At 38.8% G+C, this 24,575-nt stretch overlaps 1 protein-coding gene and 1 pseudogene across 3 annotated transcripts in view; one reads left to right on the top strand and one right to left on the bottom strand.

The window, feature by feature from the left end:
- CTNNA2 (catenin alpha 2) overlaps positions 1–24,575 on the bottom strand; it is a 1,110,979-nt gene that overhangs the window by 214,436 nt on the left and 871,968 nt on the right. The window lies entirely within an intron of this gene.
- On the top strand, positions 7,663–23,435 carry LOC311588799 (large ribosomal subunit protein uL23-like; annotated as a pseudogene). Its single transcript has 2 exons — positions 7,663–8,227; positions 23,373–23,435. The product of its transcript is annotated as a large ribosomal subunit protein uL23-like (transcript).

The raw sequence follows: 24,575 nt of genomic DNA, 5'->3' as shown, positions 1-24,575 counted from the left end.
GATTATGAAAATCAAGGTAAGTAGCACACTCTTTTAATTCCAGTACTGGAAAGATGGTCAGATCCCCCACGGATCCCTAACCAGCCCAACTGACCTTTATGATGCATTGAAGGGCAAAGAAAGACCTTGTCTAAGAAATAAAAATAGTAGATGGTGCCTAAAAATGGCTCCTGAAGTTGTCCTATGGCTGCACGTGCACCCACACACATACATACACATACGTATACTTTAGCATGCACTTACCCATGCGCACACTTCTTTAGCTGAGCATAGTCCACATGCAGGAAACTCACTTCATATGCATCTCCATCTAAAGACTGCTTTGACTACACCATACTAGAGTCTGTGTACTGACAGTCATTGTAACATGTGCACTGGTAAGGAAAAGAGACATTCTGTTCTCAGTCTGACATTTATGACAATACTTCTCCCCAGCTTGTATGAGGAGTGTGGGTAGCAGATCTGGTCACTATCAGTACCCATCAACCCTATAAACCCAAGCATCAATAATAACTCATGCTCAGCCTACTTGACCTTGATAACTCCCTCAGCTGGGATACATTGGTCAAGGGGTCCAATAGGAGGTTCAACTGCAGCACTATTAGGGAAAGCCCCTTGACGCTTCCCTGTTTACTATTCTAACTTTATCTCACAAAGTGCCTGTGGGAAATCAAGAGACGGGGTCCTTTCAGACATTTTGAGTGTGGCTGCCTTCACATTCTTGTCTTTCTCACAGGTCCCAGGCTCTCAGTTTGAATTCCAGCTTCGCCTGTCCTAGGATCCACAACGACCACCTTTCCCCCTCACTCTGATAGTGCTGCCTCATTATATACCAAAACCTTTACAAAACGCTGGATGGTTTTGACCCACCTCAAAATATATCTACCATCTCTCAAAAACAGATTTTTATCATGCCCCAAGGGCATTAAGTTACCAGAGTAACTAACTCCTACATCCTTGGATGAATGCATAGCCCTTTCTTTCTTTTTTAAAAATATATTTTATTAATTTATTCATATTACATCTAAATTGTTATCCAATCCTTTGTGTCCTCCTAGTCCTCCCTCTTTCCCATTCTCCCCTTATTCCCCTCCTCTATGACTGTGACTGAGGGGGACTTCCTCCCCCTGTAAATGCTCATAGGATATCATGTCTCTTCTTGGTAGCCTGCTATCCTTCCTCTGAGTGCCACCAGGGCTCCCCATCTAGAGGATGTGTTCAAATATGGGGCACCAGAGTTCACGTGAAAGTCAGACCCCACTCTCCACTCAACTGTGAAGAATGTCATGAACAGGAAATTCTTCGCATATCCCTTTCTTGCCAACATACATTTGCTCTGATTGTACTTAATAATTTGAATACTTGACACTAGCCTACAACTCTCTTCTCCTAGGTACCCTGCAAACTGCATTGGATACCTACTTCTCTGTGCATGCCCTGCATTTGGTGAGATGCTAGCCCAAATTCAGAACACAGAATGTAACTCATACTCTGAGTCAGTTTTGCCTGAGAGGGTTCAGTGCAGAGAGCTGCCCAGAGGACCTCACCTATTCTGGCAGTCAGCCCCATGAGACCTGAGTGACTTGGTGACAGATGGAATTTTATGAACCACTGGGTTTAAAGTTGCTGGGCACGTGGCCGACTGGAATACAACCATATGTCTCTAAGTACATTACAAGCAGGGATCGTGTCCGTTTTACTCATTGTGGTTCATAACACCTAGCACAGTGCTTGCCAAATAGGCAATGAGGTGACTATAGTTGACTGAATAAAGGAATGGATGGGCTTATCTCCAATACATCACAGTGGTTATGAATAGGAACTAGACTTAAATGAACCTAGCTATGAGACCTAATTACACTATGATTAGCTGTGGCAACTAACTTTCAGTTGTCGCATTTATAAAGTGAAAATGTTGCTGTGTGTGATATCCTATGGCACAGTTGTTATGTTCCTGGTGTAATGCCAGGATACTTTGTAATATATAATTAGCTGCATATTGAATGCGATTTGATACGTAACTATTCTCACATTCTGCATCTAAGGGGTTTTGTTTATAACAGAATTGAAATTCTTATTTTGGCATTTTCTTTAAGCTTATCCTAAGCTTAATCTAGCTAGGTAGTGATCTAAATATACATGAAAATCTTTTTTTTCTTGATTTTAAAATTAAACTTCAGGCTGAGAAACTGATCCTACTGATGCTCATCATTATTTATTTTGAAAGAAATAAGATCCTAAGCACCAGCCTTGTGGAATATGTAATGCATGGATTTGGGTTGCTAGTCTTCGGACATGGAATAATTTTCTTCATTCACTAATACAAGCATTTCAATATTCTGTGCCTATAAAACAATGGCAAATTTTAAGTGCATTATTAATGGTGGGGCTTGCGTAACATGCACCAAGCCTTGGGTTATGTCTACAGCAACACACATAGGGACCATGTTGGTGCAACTTTGCAATCTAAGCGCAAGGGAGGAAAAATCAGGTGGATCAAACTCTCAAGATCCTCCACAGCTGCTTATCTAGATCAAGGCCATGCTGGGCTACATGAAACCCTGTCTCGGCAGACAAGTGAGCAAAGAAAATATTAGAGACTACCTTCGTCTCCATATTGGGAGTTCTAAACCAAACAGTTGGGCCATATATGAAACACAAGTCCTCATGCAGCAACTATTTACCGTTTACTCAAAAACATGGACACAGGTATATACAATGAGAATTTGGAAGCAACTATGACAATGCGACTATGGTTCAATGACACAAGCCTGACTGCTTACACACTTACAGTGGCACAATAGAATATAGTAAGCAAAGAAGACTACACAAAAGACAATAATTCAAATATTTCCACAGAGTCTTAAATAGGATGACTATATTTCTCTCCAAATGGGAAAAAGAGAATACTTTCCTTTTTTTTTTTTTTTTTCTTTTTTTAACATTGACACTTTAACGGTCAGGTGGCTTGAGTAAAACAAATAGACAAAAAGACTATAAAACAGAAATAGAAATACTCCTCTCAAGTTCACTTGCTGCAAATTACCACCCAGCCCTGTAATTCTATTGATTTTCCTGCACTATATCAAATTTTAATCACCATAAACCATAGGCTAATATAGATCTGCCACCAATGTGTGCCCTTAGAAGATTCTGATTACACAGAGAACCCATAAGAATCTTTTAAGACTGCCTCCCCTGGAAACTCGGAGGTACACATATACACCTGAAAAATGGCCTTCCAATGGTTTTCTGAAAAGCAGGTATTATACTCTAATTTTTTAAAGTGAGGATGCTGAGAGAAAAACAAACAAACCAACAAACTAACAAACAAACAAAAACACTATCTAGGATAAAGGGCTAAGCTGCTGCATGGGTGAGGTAATAACTCCCATAAAGGGAATTAGAGAAGTATTCCTTGAAGGTCAGAAAGATGACTCTCCAGGTAAATGTGTCTGCTGCTAGGCTGAACCAACTTGAGTTTGATCCCTGGAACCTACATGGTGAAAGGACATAACCAGCTCCCACAATTTGTCCCCTGATATCCATATGTATGTACATACATGTACACACACACACACACACACACACACACACGCACGCACACGCACACACACACACACACACACACACACACACATGCACATATAGAAAGGACAAATTACCTTTGTCCCCTAGGCTCAATGAAAACAGGTTAGCCCTCTCAGTGAAACTTTGTTGGATACTCACAGCACCACAAACCTCACTACATTAAACCACCATGCCCTAAACTGTAGGACACAATACTAGTTTTACAGGATGTTAATAGGTGAAATAAAAGGAAAACATAGATGGTTGTTGATACAACTAAAAAACTTGCATACTACATCTCACATAACAGTCTACAATCCTGTGAAGTCATTAGCACCTACAGAATTGGGTCAGATGGGTGGTTTAACTGATGAAGTGATTCATGCACAAGCCTGAGGCCTTGCCTTGATCCCCAGATTGACATTAAAGCAGGGTGGTGCCCCATATACCTATAACTCAGTACTGTAGAGGTAGAGACAAGAAGATCTCTGGGGCTTGCTGGCCAGCTAGTGTGGTCAATGGGTGAGTCCCAAACTCAGTAAGAGACTCTGTCTTAACAACACATGCATACACATCTACTCATACATGTGGGGACACACATAAACATGTACACACACACACACACACACACACACACACACACACACACACACACACATACATCTCAACGAAAATACAGTCCTTAGAAAATTTGTTTCTGTGATGTATCAACAAATACCTTAAAAACTCATCTTCTGTAAGTCAAAGATTTTGTCATGTTGGGCAGTATTCTTCCTATGTATGACTAATCTATTTGTACGTATTAAATATTATAGCTTTGTAACAAGAGAAGATAAAACATAACATGGTATAAGAATAGTAGACTTTCTTCCAAAACACCCAGGAAATTCATAAGTACTTGATCTCTTTGATCCTGCCAAGAATATAGGCAACTCTCTTGTGTAGCCCGTGTACTTTCAGAAGCATCTATATAAAACTGTCAGCACTTGGCGCATAGCACAGGCACCACACAGTGGCACATGGGCTCTAGAAATGAGTAGGGCTAAATTTTACATTAGGTCTGTCACTAACTAGTCCCACATTAGAGTTTGCTCTTTAATCTCTGCAAGACTCAGAACCCACATTTATCATTAAACAAATTCCAGTCATTCTAGTGTCAAAAGTTCTAAATCTGAGTTTAGAATTCAAAGGTAACAGAGTTACTTTAAAATCACCAATGCTCCTGTTTCACAGTGTACAGTCAAAAGGCTCTATTTTAAAATGTGCCAAGAGGAGGATGCATAAAAAGCACTTTAAGTTTGGAAAGTTCTTTGGAAACAACGGAGACAGAAGGAATGCAGAGACAATCTAAGGAAGGAATGCAGAAGGACTGCAGAGATCTCACGTTTTTTTCCTTCTCGTCATCTATCCACATTTTATAAAGCTTTTTTTCAGTAAACATTCATTCCTGCTACAAGAACAAAACTAATCATGGAGTGCTGCAACTCTGCTTTTAGGCTTTGAGTTCTTTTTTGCAAGCTTCTACTGGTATGGAAGCAAATGGAACAAGCGGAACTAAATTTGTAAACAAAAATCACCAATATTTGAGAAAAGGCCAATACTCCAGGAAGGCACAGAGCCCATCATTAGCATCACTGAGAGATGGCAAATAGGTGGTAGGAATCTGCTGGGATGCGTTGTTGTGTCGTCTTTCTGCATAGTAAGACCATGATGCTATTTCTAAAGAAAAAAATCAGTCCCAAGATAGGTAGGACTAAAAACGATGCTATGAAGTAAAGTGGTTTGTGAACATAGCTTAGCTAGGTTTGTAACCCGAAACTTTGAACTTTTGATACCAGATAAATTAGAGAAAGTCCAGTCTCAGAATCTTTGAAGATCCCTGGGAGATATTAATGACCTACCTGTCACACGTAGAAACACACAGGTGAGGTGAAATCAAAGCACTAAAGCAAATCTTAGAGGTTTCTCAGTTTTTGCTGAATGCTCATCAGAAACAAGATCTGTTTAATTTCTTGGACTATTTAAACATGTTCAGGGTATGACTGAGACTGACAGAGAACAGAGTGAATTTACTCTTTTTGTTTAAAATTGCACTAAAGCCTCACCTGTTCCTTACCTACTAACTCCTGGCTGGTGAGAAATGGCGGCTTTCTTAAGAGGAACTCATTTGCACAGCCTGAGATCCTCATGAAGGAGTTGACAGGACAGACAGAAGTCCATGACAAAAATCACATAAGGGTCTGGGATTTCCTGGAAAGTCATTAGTCAAATAAGTCTTGCCTTTTGCTCAAGTGTAACTTTGTCTAGAATTACTTTCAGTCTGACATTTTTCATGAATATGCAGTAGAATAAACTACTGACACACCCACTGTTGTCTGTTCTTTTTTCAAAAAAATCTAAGGATGAAAAGATAATGTATTTTTCCCACCACCCTCTTCTTGGAAGATGGAAAGACTTTTGTGCATATTTTCACATCACTTCATCTCCACAAACTTTCCAGTGTCAACTTCACTCCCATGTTTCATGTAAGGGAAGACCAACATTGGGATTCTAAGTGGATCTGAAAAACAATCCAGGTCAGTCATTTGTATTTGTTTGGATGCATAGGTGAAGCAGGGCATCATTAGCTTGAAGTTATCTCAGAGTGAGAAGGAAAAAAAGGGAGAAGTCTGTGTGGATAACAGTTGGATTTCTCAATAAAGAGATGGAAAGGAGGAATGGCTGTGCTATGGAAATATTCCACTAATGGTAATAAATGTCCCTCTCAAGTGCCAAGAGGCATCAAGGAAATGTGCATATACAACACTCAGTAAGAACCTGTGTACAACCTGGAAGAAGAGAACACAGCAAAAAATCCTCCAATGGCATATTGACTTTTAAGCTTTTATGAGATTCCAGAACCCTAGTGAAGGTGGTAATAATGTTTGTCTTAATTAGAAAAAGAAAATAAACAGGTTGAGGTTTTAGCTCACTTAGTAGAGTGCTTACCTAACATGCACGAAGCCCTGAGTTTTATAATCTATTAACACATAAAACCAAACAGGATTGTATGCATCTGAAATCCCTACATTCAGGGGCATTCAAAAGTTCAGTTCATCACTAGGTACATAGTAAATTCAAAGTTAGTCTCGGATATATAAGACTCTGTCTCAAAACAGTAAGAAGGAAAAGGAGAAGGGGGAGAGAGTAGGAGGAAAAGAAGAGAGAAGGCTGAGTGAGAAGGGAAATGGGAAAAAGTGATATTCTTGTATATGAATGTCATGAACAAAACATACAAACTACGGTACTTACTAGAAGTAGTAGATTAAAAGAACTCAGCTCATTGAAGTAATGTACTATAGGGGGGAAAACTCCCAGAGGTTCCCTCAACTGTTGCAAAAGAGAATTTGAAGTATAAATCATCGCTTTGTTAAATACTCCACCAAGTTAAAGATAAATATGACACCACACAAAGACAAGCTCATCAACAGCATGGAAAGAACCCATAGCATCTGTCTTCAACATGTTTTTTACCATGAACTTGATTGCATTATTCCCTATTCTCAACATGAACACACACACACACACACACACACACACACACACACACACACACCCCACAGGGGGGAGGCAATGCTGGTGTAATCAGAATATATTTGCCTTAAGAGTTAAACTCCTTTTTCTCCTTTTAGAAAAGGGGAGGAGAGTGTTTTTATTTGTAAAAATATTTTCCAGAAAAGAATAAGAAAAAAAGACAAAATGAAAATGTATATGGACAGTCTTAAGATTTCCATACTACAGGAGTCTTGTTTCTTAGCAAGCTGTGCTTGTCTCAAATTTACAGTGCAGCTTTTTGAAGCATCATTTTGCAAGAGACTTAGATTCTAGTCCACAGCACAGTTTCCAGTGAGTCTTCCTCAACCCTGCTTTAAAAGCCTTGCAGAACTATTTTTTTCAGATCACAACTTGTAAAGCTCCTAGGTAACTCAAAGAAACCTAGAAGCTAAGGAGAGGTTTCATGAATATGAAAAATATATGTGTGTGCACATACATATATACAACCTTCAAATAGTATTTCACAACCAAGAATCTATGTTATTGCTTTCTGCCAAGATGGCACGGAAAACAAAGAAGGAAGCTCCTGCCTCGCCCAAAGCCAAAGCAAAAGTGAAGGCCTTGAAAGCTAAGAAGGCAGACAGTTCTGAAAGGCGTTCACAGCCACAAAAAGAAGAAGGTGTGTATGTCACCCACCTTTAGGCGGCCCAAAACCAAGAGGCTCTGGAGGCAGCCCAAATACCCTTGAAAGAGTGCACCCAGGAGAAACAAGCTTTACCACTATGAACACGGAGTCAGCCATGAAGAAAATAGAGGATAACAACATACTAGTGTTCATTGTGGATGTCAAAGCTAACAAGCACCAGATCAAACAGGCCATGAAGAAACTCCATAACATTGATGTGGCCAAAGTCCATACCCTGATAAGGCAGATGGAGAGAAGAAGGCATATGTTGGGTTGGCTGCTGATTATGATGCTCTCGATGTTGCCAACAAGATAGGAGTCATCTCACCTGAGTCCATCTGGAGAATTCTAAATATTCACTTTTTCTACCATAAAAAAGAATCTATATTATTGGTGAATAGACTTAACGCCATGTCAAACCTATTTAACCATAACAGTGTAAGTGGTAAGAGAATCAGGGTTGCCCAGCAGGAAGCCATTTTCTCAAGCACAGTATGTTTTTGCATGTGTTCTATCAGTTGGATGCACTAGTCTCACCTCACTGACTCCCATACCTCACACAATACACAAGGACTTCCTCTTTTGGTTGAGAGCTTCAGGAAATATATTTTTCAGATTCCCAGGTGACTCTTAAGATGCAGAAGAAACCTGCCCTAAGAGTACTAAGTTTTCTGAAAAGGTCAGAAGCATCCTCACAATGCTTTCATGGCAACTTTTATTCTTCATTAACCTTTCTCACTATCCCTAAACATTTACTGAGCTCTTTATTTAGAAATAATTACAAGAGACTCGCTATGCAGCCAATCATACATAATGCCAATTTTGAGCCAGGTGCTGATATACCATTCTCCATGTGACAGGTGAGGAAGGCCAGGAGCAGAAATGCTTAGGGATTCCACAAGTACTCCATATGCTAAAAGTGCTGACATTGTGCATTGTAATTGGAGTGTCTGACTTTACAGCATGCATTATTAAACAGCTCCCTATATAAACCCCAAAATGTACAAAAAAACCCCACTTAAACCCATAATTACTAGTTCCTGAAGGTGACATTTCCCATTATGCTTAGGTCAATATTGACCATGACTATAACAGTAGTTACAGTCTCACATTCTAAGCCAGACCTAATAAACCAAGCTTTCCATAATCAGAAAACCAAGAGTCTCTATTTTACCTCCTTTTCTCAGGTACTTACTACATGCTCTAAAATTTGAGAAGCTCAGTATAGGTAAATACACACAAGAGTCAACAAGATTAAACTTGGAGATAATGAAGTTAACTTCCATCATTTGTAAATTCTCACCCAACTAAACATTAGGATATGTTAGAACCATGAACATCAAGTAGAGTAATTTTTTACTCCCAGGGGAAATTGAGCAACGTCCACATACACTTTTTATTACCATAACTATGAGATGCTACTCATGTGTAGTAAGTGGAGGCCAGAAACACAACTATCTATTTGTTTTAGACTGTTTAGGGATCCAGAACAAAATAGCATTGTCCAAGTATCTTTAGCAGAAAACACGTATTTTTGTCACAGCTCTAGATGCTAAAAATCCAAGACCAGGGTACCAGCATGGTTCAGTTCCTCTGGCATTCCATAGCACTATTCTTGACATATTCTCACATGACAAAGACAATAAGAGTTCTCTAGTGTTTCTTATTATGAAATTAAACCCAACATGAAGACTCCAATCTTGTTAATACCACCTAAACCTTTAAAATCCAAATACTCTGTATTAATTACTTTCATGTGGCTATGACAAAATTGTTGACAAAAGAAACTTAAAGAAGAGAGTTTTATTTTGGCTCAAAGTTTGATGGTACTGTCTCCTATAACCAGGTTGTGGCAGAATCATAAGGCACCTGATCACACTGCATCTACAAGAAAGATGCAGAGGTGATGGACGTTCATGCTCAAATAGCACTCTCTCACTCTCTCTCTCTCTCTCTCTCTCTCTCTCTCTCTCTCTCTCTCTCTCTCTCTCTCTCTCTCTCTCTGTTGTTTTTTGACACAGGGTTTCTCTGTGTAGCCTTGGCTGTACTGGACTCACTTTGTAGACCAGGCTGGCCTCAAACTCACAGCGATCCACCTGCCTTTCCCTCCCGAGTGCTGGGATTAAAGGTGTGCACCACCACGCCTGGCAGCTTTCTCCTTTTTATTCAACCCAGGAATGGTTACCCACAGTTGTGGAAGTCTTTACATGGTGAAAGTACATACTCTTGTCTTATTCCTGATCTTAATAGGAGTACTTGAGTTTTATTCCATTTATCATGATGGTAGCTATCAGTTCATTATACATAGTTTTTTTTTTCACTCTGCATTGAGTCATGTGCCTTGCAACCCTTTAAGTTTCCTTGTGGAGGCAGTTCACTTCCTTAGGTTAGTTTACTCCAAAGGATTTTGTCTGTTTTGTTCTGTGTTTTATTTTTGTTTTTGCTTCTCTTTCTTTCTTTTTATTTTGTTGAGGCTATTACGAATAGAACTGTTTCCCTGATTTCTTCCTCAACTTGCCACTTTGCTGTAAAGTATATACCAGTTCTAGGAGTTTCCTGGTGGAAACTTAAAGCAATGAAGAAATGAATCAAAGATAACACCAGAAGATAAGGAAACTTGTCCTGAACATGGATTTAATATTACTGATACTGGGGAAATGGCCGTCTTGTCAAAAAAAAATTCTACAGATACAATGAAAGCTCCAACAAAATTCCAATGTGATTATTTTTACAGAAATTGAAAAACATTAATCTTAAAGTTCATGTTGAACCATGGGAGGTCAACTATGCTCAATTGAATGGCCCACTATCTGTGGATATTTTGGAAACACTAAATAAACTCAATCCATTATTAAAAATAATAAAAGGACATAAAGTATAGGAATGATGAATAGAAGATAGATCTTGGAGGAGTTAAGAGGAGAAGCAGGAGTGAATGTGTGGTGCACATATACAAAATTCTCAAAGATTAAAAGCATTAGCACAGTGAGGACCTAAACCCTCTATGCTCAGATGCAGTAGATAGGTAACACAGGCTCCTTGTGGGTCCCCTATTATGGGAAATATGGACTACTTCTGACATGGACTCTGCCCCCCACCCCCATATTGATCACTTCTCCATGGTGGGGAAGCCTTGCCAGACCACAAAGGAGGAGGATACAGGTACTGCAGATGAGACTTGACAGGCTGAGATCAGATGTTAGGGGAGAAGGGCTCCCCTTTCTGAGGACTAGGGGAGGGAAGGAGAGGGTATAAGGGAGGAAATGTGGGATAGATCAAGAGGCAAGGAGGGAAAACACTACAATAGGGATGTAAAGTGAACAAATTTTTAAAAATTAAAAGAAAAGAAAATCTGTTCATGAACATTCCTACTCCTGTCTTCCTCAATCTAAAATCCAGTTTCACTAGATTTGATGATTCAAAGTCAAAGAATTGAGAGCTGAGATAAGAGCCCTCTGATTCATCTAGAGGTCTTATAAGGAGGAAAACTAAGAGTTAAAGAGCCTTCAGAGAAGCAAAAACTTTAAAAAGTTTGCATATTAAAAAAAAACCAGAGCTTAGAACCTACATTTGTCCCTCACCAGATATCAAAACCCAAGGGTTTTTTAAATTTTCAAGTCCTTTGAACCCATCTTAAAAGTTTCTGATAATATATAAAACAAACATAAGACAGTACAGAGATTTATTAGTTGGAAACCTTATTCCCACACAAGCATGACAGCCTGAATTTGGATTCTTGGCATCTAGTAAAGAGAGAAGAAAACACAGAATGAACTCTGGAGTTTACCGGTGAGCAAACATATCTGAACTTATAATCTTCAGGTTGAGGAAGAGACTCTTTCTCAAAAAGTAAGATGGAAATCACTAAATGATGAGATATTGACTACTGTCCTTCACATGCATGCATACACACATTGACAGGGACCCAAGCATGTATGGCATGCCAACACACATGTGCATATACTCCACACATGGAAAAACCCCACCCAAATGAAATGATATCACTACTGATGCTTGAAGCACACAACACATGAGAGGTATCTTTGGGTGTCTTTCTCTTCCAGAGGCTTTCAAACAGAAGCATTAAAGATCAACTATCAAAATATCTTCTATTTAATGTATCCCTAACATAATTCTGGTTAAGGCCATAACCATAGATTAAATGGGGTACTGCTATTAACTTTGTATTTATAGATAAGAACAATAATGGTGGCTGTGCCATTTTTCATAGGTTTTACAATATATTAATGAGGATCTCAATTTCTACAGCTCCAAGGGCTGAATTCCAGATCATCATCACCTAACTATTCCCTCTGCTTCTCAAGAACTATGCCAAGTCCTCAGGTCTCCTGATTCTAAGTCAAGTGCTATTTCTACTGGACAACATTTTGTCACCACAAGTAAGCAATAAAAGCAAAGATTCTATTATTATGTTTTATTGTTTCTTTTTTGATGCTGGGCTCACAGTCTAAGCTCAATAAATATTGTTGCTTGATGGATAAGAGAAATGTAATGAATGGCAACCTGAAAAATTAATTTCCTTCCTTTGTCAGTTTGAATTAATCATATTAAGAGATGAAAATTATACCTTGCTCTCCATTCCAAAGCAGGGCAATGGAACTGGGGTGAAGAAGGCTTGTCAGTCTTTATTACTTTGCAATCTTACAAAAGCAGGCACTAGTTCTGGGTCAGCAATAAAGAAGACTGCCTGTGTTCTCATAGGCCCAGGGTGCAAGTAAATAGTTAACTGGACTTTGTTCCCACAGTAGGGCTGTCTGTATTTCACTTGGATATTAACACTGTAAGGCTGTGAAATCATTTCTTCATCTATGGCCAATCCCAAAAAGAGAACTCAAGACAGGATGCAAATGTCAGCTCCTCCATATATGTTTATACCATGGGATACATATTAGGAGGTGATGAGGAAATCAGATGCAGATCTATTGATTCCAGTTGCAGCTATGGTCACACTATTCTTTGTTATGAGATATCTGGAAAGTAATTTTTAAAAGACAGTAATTATCTCTTCTGAAGACACTTACAGGTATGTTTAGCCGGGTAATATGTCTAAAGACCCACATTCATTAAATTCTTCTTTTCCAGAGGAGGGGATGATGTTAAGATCTCTTTGAAATACAGAGGCAAAACAGATAGTAGATTCCTGAGCTGAAATGCCATCTCCTAATTGAGCTCACTTCAAAGTCACAAAAGCATCTCAGAAACAGAGGAAAGGCAGATGTTCAAAAGCAAAAGCAAGATGGGGCTAGGGTTTCACTGGAGGTGAAGATTAGAGTGTTTCAAAGGGTGAACAATAAGAGCACTTGCTAACTGGACTTAAGCTTGCCTCAATGATTTAGCACTTAAACTATAGCCCTGCTGTCCCAGAGAGGTTCTATATGTGCTTTAGATGGCTGGCAATAAAATATCACAACAAAGCTATTTCCCAGACATCTGGTCTACCGCAAAGAAGTGAACACTGATTAATTGGGAGCTGAAAGGGATGGGCAAATTGATGCTCACTGACCACATCATTGTCATTTTCTCAAAGTTGAGACCTAACAAGACATCTCTAGAAAAGCTAAGGTATGAAGAGATGTTATGATAAACATAGAAATGGGTTTTAGATAGGTCTTGGAAAGACCTGCTTATTTGCATGTTTGATAAGGAAATAAAAAGAAGTGGGTTTGCCATCTGTTTTGTGTTATAACAAAGAGGTATAAACTATTGGTCATGAATATTTTTGGGATCCTCAGATACACAACCACAGGATAAAGGTAATTCATTCCCTCTTGAAGCCTGCCTCTAGGACTAGAGTTCTTTCTGTCCTTAATCAGCAAAAGTATTTCTTTTCAGCTGACTTTGACTCCTTCTCTGGCTACAGATATAATTAAGAGAAATGTAACCTTATGCTACATCTTCTAGAATAACAACCACTATAAGAACATAAAAATATGTAGTAACCAAAAAGATTATGATAAGTTTCTAAAAATCTTTCCTATGTGCCAAAAAATAGTTCTAACAATTTTTTCCTTTTGGTTTTTTGTTTGTTTGTTTGTTTTATTGTTTGTTTGTTTGAGACAGGGTCTTTTTGTGAAATTTTGGCTATCCTGGAACTTATTGTGTAGACCAGGCTTCCCTCGACTTCAGACATCCATCTACCTCTGCCTTCCAAGTGCTAAGATTAAAAGTATGTACATAACAGTTTAAATGATATCTCCAATTCTTCCTCAAAAAGCTATGAGAAACCATTACTGTAATAAGATGCATATTGCTGAGCAGGAACTTGAAGCACCATAAGGTTAAATGGGTTTCTAACAAGAAATAGCTTCACAGTGGAATCCAGGAAGTTCAACAGTGTTGCACAGAAGGCAATGCTGACCCACATGTCTCCTTCCTAAGGAGATGGGTCTTTATTTCCAACTATACCCTTGAATAGAACTCTCTAGTTACAGAACTGTCCAGTACACACACACACACACACACACACACACACACACACACACACACACACACACACATACACATTGCTAACATTAAAAAAACTTGTGTGACCTCAGAATGGCATTGAAATAAACTCAGGCTAGACAGCCAAGAGACTAAAAGAACATGGAATCATTGTGTTTCCATGTCTTCTAGCTTCATTCTGTTCCTAAAACAAAGACTCTGAACACAAAACCCCAAAACAAAAAGCAACTAATCATCTCCACCATAAATAAAGAGAAATGAAAGCAACCCATGTCGCCTGCTTGCTCACTGTTAGTATCAGGCTGTATCAGGCCCTGTATCTTCTCTTTTGTAGTTGATGAACCAAGCCATGCAATGATGCCAGCCATGTGCAGCTGGCCCTTCCTACCTCAAAAACAATCAGAAAAACTCACCATAGACATGGTCACAGGACAAGATGATCTATACAACTCCTTAATTGAGATTCCTTTCTCAAGTGATTTTTGGTTGTGTAAAGTTAACAACTATGACTAAACAAATTTGAATACCAAATATTATTATCTTTGAAGATTCTTTTTAAAAATGCACATTATTAGAGTTTTCCTAAGTGTAGTTCTTAAATAGGTACCTAATTTTCCCAGAAGCCTCTGTGGCTCAAATTGGGTAAGAAATTGCATCTAATAACTTAGGTCAGTTGATTTGTGGCTAGCATAACACTTGAAACCTGGAAGTTCCTGCCTCCAGCTTCTGACCCTTTGAAAGAGATCACATGGCCATCCCTTCTTCTTCAGGACTATTGACAGGATGTCATACCTTTTACTCCCCATAAATCAGACATTGGGAGTCTGTCTGACTCCCCCATCTCACCTGACTTTTGGGCTTGACTTACTTCTTGGGTAACCCTGAACACTCATCTGGCTTGCAAAACTCTATTTCCATTACTTTACAAAATCTATTGCCTGCCTAATATGCAATATTTATGAGACATTTCTACACCCTGGTTCCTTATTATAAGTCATGATTCTTAAAATCTTGAGTTGAATAAAAGAAATTATAGAGATCAAAATAGAAAGTATTGTCTACAGTAAAAGAATAGCAATTTGTTTAGATTCATCTTTGTAAGATAAAATACTATTTTTTTCAACCCAACATGAGGTGAGAAAAATTGCATCATCATTAATGCATATTGAGCATACTGTCAAGAAATCTAAGTATATTTCAGTTGTGCTGACCTTAAACGTTATCTCTGCAACTTCAAATCATCGCACAAATTGGCCCTGCTCTTCTTCCTGAAGAATGAGGAACTTCACAACAGAAATCTGATATCCAGTCTAGGCAGGAAAGGAACGCTTTATCAAATAGGATAAAGCATTTTCTCCAATTTTCTCAAGGTCTCATCAGAGACACAAACTTCAAAATTGAACAAGTATACAAGCTCCTAATTTTTTCCACAAACCTCCTGGCCTTTTTTCTATCCAGCCACAAGACAGGATTTCCTGCTGTAAGTGTTGGAATAAAGTTGTGTAAGTCCAAGAGGGTTTTTTTTTTCAGTTGTTCGATCATTGGAGCTTCAGGGACAACATGTTCTGTGCTAAAGTGGCAGTGTAAAAGCCAATGTAGGTTTGGCTGTGTTGACTTGTTTACTTTCCTGTCACCTACAAACAGTGGGGCATTTCTAAGTAGTCATCAGTTCATAATGTCCATGGATGAGATGGTAAGAGTAAGGGCCCTACAGCTTCTAAATCTACAAATATATAATTAGACAAAATGAGATATATACTTTTTTAACCCCCTGACACTAAGAAGTGTCTGTTATCACAGTATTAACCAGCCTTCTCTACTCTATCCAAATGAAGCAATTGGAAATCCCAGGATAGAGTTTGTATCACAGGGAGGGATAATTTTGAGAGGAGGGTTATTCAGTATGGAGGTCACAAATTTCCCAATCCTTCCTTTTTGCTGTTCAATTGAACATAGGATTCCCTGTACAAGTCTGTCTTCCTTTCTCTAGCCTTCTTCAACAGTAGGAATCTGGCTCCACAGTGACCTATCGCAAAGCCTTTAAGAAGCACTTTTTTTTTTTTTGGATAAACAGGTCTAACTTTGTGTTGTAGAGTAACCTACCTTGAGCTCAACTGTGAGCACCGAGGAAGACTCATCAATTAGTTCGTTGTTGTCACAGGTCCAGTAAGCAGAGAAACACCTCCTAGTTGTTGAATTTTAAGGATTTCTTTTTAAAAGTGAAAAGGGGCATTATGATTTCTGGCTTTCCAAGTCTCAACTATAGAAGAAATAAAAAGGACGCCCTTCTCTAAATTCACCTAATCGGTTCTTCAGAAGTCTGAGCAAAAATTGATTATTCTTTCTAATCATGATTGAGGTTTTAAATTTTTATTTACAGGTTTTTGTATAATAGTTGTGTAACCAATAATCAGGAAGTAGAGATACAATGGACAGATAAAGTGTTAAACACCAATGTTACTTTTCTCCAGACTTACTTCAGGGATTCTCTGTCACTGCAGCATTTTGACCATCTTTATTGAAGCTGTGACTTGGCTTCACTTTTCTTTTCCTGTAACAGCTCTCACCTACTATAAAGTTACTTAAATATTTAGTCTATTGTTTATTATCTTCTAAAATTGGAATGAGGTATTAATCATACCTCATTCTGCACAGAGAATTAGAATTAAACTCCCCAAGACTAAGAAGGTCTTTTGTTTAGTCTTGTACAGTAATGGAGCTCAAGTTTAAAACAATGCTACATGGTACAAAACAGCAGTACATGATAGATGCTCAACTGATCCTGGTTGAAATTTGAAGTGCAGATTCTAGAATCACACTGGTGAACAACTGGAAGTTAAGTTTCTTGGGGACGCCCTTTAACCTCATCACAGAGCCATTCCAAGGGCTGAGTATGTGTGAATGTCAGTATTTGTGATAATGTGTAAACATAAAATATAAAGGTGTCATAAAAACACTGTCAGTTATTGTCAAGTATATGGAGATACATACAAAGCTTTATTTATTCATAAGCCAACTTTTCTGCAAGTATCTTAACATTAAAATGCAGAAATGGAAGTGAAAAATAAATTAGTGATGAATTTTTCTGCCTTTATGGACAGAGTATAACACAGCTTTTAACAAGAAATGCTGGCTGCAGTAGATGCAGCTGGCAAAGAGCCCTATGTAGTCAAATTACCTTAGACTTGGGGGTGTCCAGCCCATAATTACATGAAACATTCTGTATCATTACTGTTCTCCCTGCCCACCCCTTCTGTAGTAGATTTACTCATATAATTTCTAGTGAATATTTTATCATCAAAAAGAAAAAATGATTTAAAATTACATATTGTTTTTAGACAATAGGGCATAACTGGGAGACATGGCACAGGCTAGGAAAAAGCACTTCCCTGGGAAAAAAACAATCAGTGGACAGTAGTCAGTGGTCAGCGAGGGGCTAGTAATATACCTCAAATAGCTGTTCTCAGCAAATAGGGATTTTCATCTGCTAAGGGCAGACTTTCAAAAGGTCATTCACACTTTATGTATATATATGGGATAGTGAATACATGTATGTGAGTGCATGTACATACAAAGGCCAGAAGAGGATGTTGGATTGCCTGAAGATGGCATTATTACAGGTGGTTGTGAGCTCCCACACATGGGTTCTAGAAAGGAAACCCACGTCCTCTTCAAGGGCAATACGCCTTCTTAACTCTGAGCCATCTCCCCAGGCCCCAAGTGCTTATTATGATTGCAAGCAATGCCTCTCGAAATGGAAGAATAAAACTGTGTGGTGAGTTGAGCACAGTGGTGCACACTTATAATCCCAGCACTCCGGAAGGCAGAGGCAGGCAGATTTCTGTGAGTCCAGACTGGTCAACAGAGTTCAGGACAGCCAATCTACACAGAGAAACACTATCGAGAGAAAGAAAGAGGGGGAAGGGAGGGAGAGAGGAAAACTGGAAGAGAAAGAGAGAGAGAGAGAGAGAGAGAGAGAGAGAGAGAGAGAGAGAGAGAGAGAGAGAGAGAAGAAAGAAAGAAAGAAAGAAAGAAAGAAAGAAAGAAAGAAAAAGTGTTGTGGACATCAATGAAGGCTCCTCCATGAGAAGCTACATGCAGTTAATGGTTACAGGGAAGATTCCATTCATCACCTGATGTAATGGCTGATAACTTGCCTTTGCTCAGGTAGATGACCCTTCATATGAGCACTCCTCTAATTAAATGCAGAAAGTCACAATTAGAAGAAACAAAGCATGACATCACCATGGAAGCTTCTCATCCAAACATACTGATAGCCATATAAGAAAAAGAATTCTACACAAAATGAGACGTTGTGGATATATAGGCAAAGAAGAAACACCATGAGGACACATGAGTGGGTGCTATCTGCAAACCATGAGAGGCTATGTGAGATATCAATCCTTTTCATACCCTGAGATTGGGCTGCTAGTGTCTAGATCAGTGGTTCTCAACCTTCTTAATGCTGTGACATTTTAATACACTTCCTCATATTGTAGTGACCCCAAACCTAAAATTATTTCATTGCAATTTCACAACTGCAATTTTGCTGCTGTTGTGAATCTCCATGTAAATATCTAGTGAGCAGGATATTTGATATGACCTCTTTCAGGGTTACTTCCCAAGGTTGAGAACGACTGGTCTAGATAGCTGAGAAAACCCATTTTAGTAGTTTTAATCACATTATATATTCAAATACAATTCTAGTATATTCTAGCTAGTGAACACAATGGTTTTACATAGTAAAAGATAGATTTAGAACAAATGCAAAAATAAAAACTTGACATTTAAATAGTTTCATCCAAGTCGTCTAGTTTCATTTCTGTTGCTATGATACATCCAATGACAAAGTGCAACTTAGAAGAGAAAGGGTTTATTTTACCTCACAATTCCAGCTTATAGTTAAACACTTTGGGGAAGTCACGTTAGCAGGAGCCTTGAGCAATTAGTCACTCATATTCACAGTCAAGAACAGGGAGAATTGAATGCATCTCGTTTTCTTGTTCCTTGCACCTAGTTTTCTCACGACCCTAAGGAAGGAAGCCACCCACAATGGGCTGCCTCTTCCTACATTAATAACAGTCAAGATAGTCCACCACAGACATGTTTGAATATCAACCTCATCTAGCTAATTCCTCATTAGTAATCACTTAATAAGCTAATTGTAACTAACAACATGCCTGGTGGATAAGATAGAGTAAACACTAATTATGAATTTTTGAATTAACCTTCACAGTGCAACTTCAAGGCTAATAGTCTTCAGCAGGCTGGCTATTGTGATATTTGGATGTTTATGAGTACTTTTGCACAATAAAATAGCAAGAGCCAAAGTATTTCCCTCAAATATTACTTTCATATTATCAGCTTCTTTTGCTATGAAGCCTATTATCATTTATAGCACACAAAATTAAAGTTCCTTCCCCCGTGCTCAGATCCAGTGTAATCTGGAACATTCTGAAATGTATTTCTCAGTGTTCATGTGCACTGAGGATGTGGATAAGAGGTAAAGGGGAGGTCTATCCCCAATGTGGTAAATTAGAGAAATTTCCCATGAAAACCATTTGTTCCTATAATCCAGACAATAGCATCCCATGGAATACATTGTAAGAAAAATCTCTTACGTCCGGGTTTTATGTATATGAGAGTCATATGAAAATCATATGAAAATGTAGACCGAAGTGAAGAGTGGGGCCTGAGATTCTGGTAAGACTGATGCTAATGTTCAGAGATCACATTTGGACAGCAAGTGAGGACTTGTGCTTTCTGTAATCTTCATCTTCATACCCTGGATAAAGCAGGGATCTTTAATCCTGCTCCAGCATACTGATCTGCAAACATTGGTTGACTTTCCCAAGCGGAAGCAAAGCAACTAAGAACCAAGGACCCAGTTCTCACAGCCTTTTCCCATTGTGGACTGTCCTCATCTTTGAGTGAAGGCTGATTTACTTGTTCTGCAGCATGCATCTATCCTTAACTGCTGAATACTCATGCTCACATTGTATGGTCATTAATAAAAACTAATATTATTACTATTGTTCAGGAGGTCTCCAGGAAGTTATGTAGGCAGGAAACTTCAATCTAAGCAAATAGTAGGAGTTAAGCCTCAGAGGAAAGCTGTTTGCTAAAGACACATATGTTTTTAATAAATAAAAAGAAAATTAAAGTTACGAAGACAAGTTAAGCCTAAGCCACATACACAAAAGAAATCCAAGTCAAACTGAGTGTATAAATAATAAGGAGTTTTGTCTATCTCAGGACCTCACTTAATACTTACCCCTGAATTTGGGGGGGGGGGTATGTGAATGACATAGACCACTGCCCTCATTTCTTCTCTATAGGCATATTTTCTGGGATGTTACTATATATTCATCTGTTTCCAAGCTCTTGCACTGGATCCAGTTGCCTTAGGTAGGAAGAAATGAGTGTGACAATGCTAATGAGGGGCAGTATCCCTTCCTGGACATAAAGTCAGAATAGGAGGTCATTTATTTTAATTTTCACTTCAGTGGGAACATTAAAGGTCACAAGGAGATAATTTTGTGACAGGAGGTTATCAGTAAATGACCATGGTATATAAGTTGATGGGAGTTTTGAATAACAGTAATTCCAGAAGAAATAAAACTTAGGCTGGCAACATGATTCAGTGGGGAAAAGTGCTTGTGGGCAAGCTTGATAAGCCAAATTTTATCACTAGGACCCATAGTTGGAAGAGAAAACCAATTTCTGAAAGATGTCCTCTGACATGCACACACACACACACACACACACACACACACACACACACACACACATACATACACACACATACACACACACCATATATAGACATCCTAAATAAATAAGTGAATAAATAAATTTCGATAGAAACAGGTTTGTTTATTGAATTATTCAATTAGTTATTCATGTTAAATTATGTTTGTTATAAATTAAGTAATATAGGTATGGGCACTAAGTATCCATAACTTGAATGTTATAATGAACATACTTATATTTATTTATTATAAAGGTTGTCAACAATTGATTCTTAGATAAGGATAGCTTGCAATGAATTGATGATTTTTATTCATCATAATTGGGTAAAAGAGTTCCATCGTCATGTATTGAACGCAATCCAGCCATGCTGCTAACTCCTGCATAGGATCACAGCCCGTTACAAAAATTTTTTGAGGTAGACTATAAATAGGGAAAAGGGAAAATTTCCTTTTGTGTCTTCCTCAGTAGACACTTTGATCTGTGTAATCTCTATCCATGTAATATTCTCATTTAAAGTTGAAGTGATGGTTTCCTTTGAAATTATGATCAGGCTCCACGTTGTCCCAGCATGCAGTGTAATCAGACACACAACTGAAAATATTCCACAGGAGCTGCAGGCACTCAAAGTGTCTAAAATATTGTCAATTCCCTTGATCAAAACAAAGTATTCACTCTTTGAAAATCACTGGGGAAGAGTTGGGTAACCAATTACAGGAAGCTCTGTGTGGATGGATCCACACTTAAGGCTCTCACACCTTCTGGGGAAACTGGTAATAGAATTTCCATTTCATGGGGACACTCTGCAACAGAGGCAAAATAACTATTAGCTTCAACCCTTTCCTTGTGGATTTACACGTGTGGAGTGTTCTGGGTAGAAAAAGCACTCGCACGATGTCATTAACACTTTTTGTCCCCTTCAAAACTCCAAGGCAGCCCAGTAAGCTGCCAGGATGCTGGACATAAGTCTTCCCTACAAACTTTCCTAATGCGGTGGGCACAAATGGTGAAACATTTTCCTTTTGATAAAAGTAATCAAAGCCCTCAAAATTGGAGACAAAAAGAGAATAAAGAATATTTATGGTGGGCCACACGCCTAAATCTCAATGGCAGAGCCAGGGTTATGAAGAGACACCTTGTCTCAAATAATAAATAAATAAGAAAGAAAGAAAGAAAGAAAGAAAGAAAGAAAGAAAGAAAGAAAGAAAGAAAGAAAGAAAAGAAAAGGTTGGTTTAGAGAGGCAGAAGCAGGTGGATCACTGTGAGTTCAAGGCCAGCCTGGTCTACAAAGTGAGTCTAGGATGGCCAAGACTACACAGAGAGACCCTGTCTCAAACAAACAAACAAACAAACAAAAAAAGGTGGTTTATAATTCAATGTGTGTGTACGTATGTGTTTACACACAATATGAAGGTGTGCTTTGCTGAATGGTTTATTTCCCAAGTCTTGTAACTGTGAAAATCTCAGATGTTTGGTGAGGAAGACTGTCACATTTGGACAGAAATGCACCTCAAGATACTTTAGAAGGAAAAGTGCCACTCATTTCCTGTAGAAGTCATGACAGTTTATACACAGGGGCTGAAGATGTGGAGGATACTAATGACAGCAGGGCTATAGAGCTATCTGCAGATAAGTAGATTTTGTAAAGTAAAAATAGCCCATGTTGACCTATCACCAAACAACACTCAGCTAAAGAGGCTGTTTTGATCACCACAATCAAGTAGCTCCAAAAGTCAAGTCGTTTCAAGTAGATGCCTTCAAGTATATGCTACATAGTGCTTGAGAGAGAGAGAGAGAGAGAGAGAGAGAGAGAGAGAGAGAGAGAGAGAGAGAGAGAGAGACAGAGACAGAGACAGAGACAGAGACAGAGAACAGATGTTCAATTTATATCTGAACTGGGGCAATCTTCAACTACTCATTCTGTAACCACAACACCTAGCAGATGTTTCTCCATGCAAAAGGACATTGCTTACTTTGCATCCACATGAGAAAGAGATCCAAGTAGCCTCCCACCCCTCCGTGTCCACTGTGGAGGATGAAGTACCCTCATACCAATGAAGTTCATAAATGAGAGAGGATAAAAAGGTGTTCCAATAGAGGGAATATCAGCCATCTACTTTCTTGAAGAAAGTACTGTAAATACCATGAGACCTGAGGCGAGGATGGGATTCTTTCTGCCATGGCGATGAGCAAAATTGAAGCAGGAGTGAAGAAGTCATTGGAGGAATGTGGGAAAAGGAAGGGCTGACTCAGGCCAAGAGGGTAGAAAATGCAGTTTCTAAGAGCTCCGCCATGCAGTGCTCTGATTCGTAACTTAAACTCTTGATGTGTCACTGGTAGGCATTTACTCCTCTCCTTGACTTCTCAGATGCTGGTGTACTTCTGCCATGTTTTCTTGTGTCCCTCTAACTATGAGAAACCCTACAAATAGACGTTTAATACTGATTTTTTATATTCTTTTGACTGTTTTGCAGGATAAATATAATAACACTCAATGAATTCTGTGTCTTCTCTTTTTGTCTTTTTTAAAACTACAAAAGGCATGTCATGAGGAATAAATGTGTCTCAGATCCCCAATAAACACACACACACACACACACACACACACACACACACACACACACACACACACCCCATAAGGAAATTATCCACAGGACCATTTACTGTTTGGGAAAGACAAGTTCATTCTTTCAATCCTGCAAGAAGACATTTGGTAGAAATCAAGTCATGAGACTCCTATTGTTTTAGCATGAAAAGGAACAACTTGTCAGCATGTGTAAGTAGCTAACTGTATTTTGATAGCAAATGACATTTCCTGAAAACATTGACGCGAGTCCTAGGCTCCTTCGGTGTGTGGCATTCACAGCCTGCAGCGGCTCCAGAATGTTTGAACAGGAGCAGACAAGAGCAGCATTCTGGTTGGAAGGGGGACCAAGGCAACCTCTACAACGTACAAGTGCATTATAGCTTTATTTTTACTTCCTATGAAAAGTCAATTAAACGTCATTTTTCCCTAAAGACATTTGCATTGTATTTTACATATGATGAGCAAGAGCTGTTCTTTAGATCACAGAATGTACTTATGTGTCTGATATTCTTCCTCCCACTGTCATACACTAAAGTGGCTTTGGAGGACAAGGAATCTTGTTAGAAATTGGAGAGAATTCACTAACGCATGCCATAACACCTACCACTCATTGGCACTGTGTCCTTTCATGAGTAGGTATCACTGACTCTGTGGAAAAAGAGTCCACTGGGCCAGCAACATGGCACATCCAGTAAAGGCCTGATGCCAAGACCAATGGCCTGAGTGTCATCCACAGGAATCTTATTATACAAGGCGAAAACCAATTCCATAGCACTGGACCTCTAGCCTCCACAGACATGTTGTAGCATGCAAGAACAGGCAAGCACACACAGAAAGAGAAACACACATACACACATATGTATAGGAAGTATTAATTCTTTGAAGGGAGAAGCAGAATTGGGGGCTGGATCAGCCAAAGACAGTGATAGGTGTCTCTGCAGGCGTGGTTTTTAAGGACAAAAGGGGAGCTCTGTGGTAGGATGA

The sequence above is a fragment of the Acomys minous genome, assembly GCF_964271855.1.
Source record: "Acomys minous genome assembly, chromosome: 17".
NCBI lineage: Eukaryota > Metazoa > Chordata > Mammalia > Rodentia > Muridae > Acomys > Acomys minous.
This window is presented reverse-complemented; position numbering and strand designations above follow the sequence as displayed.